This window comes from Pterocles gutturalis, unplaced genomic scaffold (assembly GCF_000699245.1).
Source record: "Pterocles gutturalis isolate BGI_N339 unplaced genomic scaffold, ASM69924v1 scaffold28254, whole genome shotgun sequence".
Lineage (NCBI taxonomy): Eukaryota > Metazoa > Chordata > Aves > Pterocliformes > Pteroclidae > Pterocles > Pterocles gutturalis.
Window position 1 is genome coordinate 4,937 of NW_010134047.1, and position 484 is coordinate 5,420.

Below are 484 nucleotides of genomic sequence, written 5' to 3' on the forward strand. Positions count from 1 at the left end.
ACTGGTTTGCAGCCCTGCACCCCGTACGGAGCAGCAGCAGCGGGACCTTCTCGGGGCTCCGTCGCTGCCCTTCCTCCTGCCAGCCAGGCGGTGTGGGTGGCAGCTCCTCCTGCTCGTCCCCGGCTATTTTTAAGTGACAATAAACGCCGAAGGATCTGTTACAAGGTTCCTTACTTCTTGAGGCAGCAAAAAGACAACGGCAGGCGGTCGGTAACCCCTTCGTCAGCTCCGAAAGCCAGGCTGGAGGTTCTCCAAGGTCAGTTCCTGGAACTCTGGATCTCAGCTGAGCGTTTTAAGACGCAGAACTCCTCCTGCTCCCCAGCAGGTCCTGTCGTAGGACCAGAAGCAATGCTCCTGGGGATGCTGCAGTGTTCCTGGGACCGGTGCTTTACCAAACGGTGCCACCGCTGGTGTGCAGGATGTGTCCCACTGGAGCGAGCGCCGCTGGTCCCGCAGCTCAGGGCGGTAGGAGTGGGGACGGTTT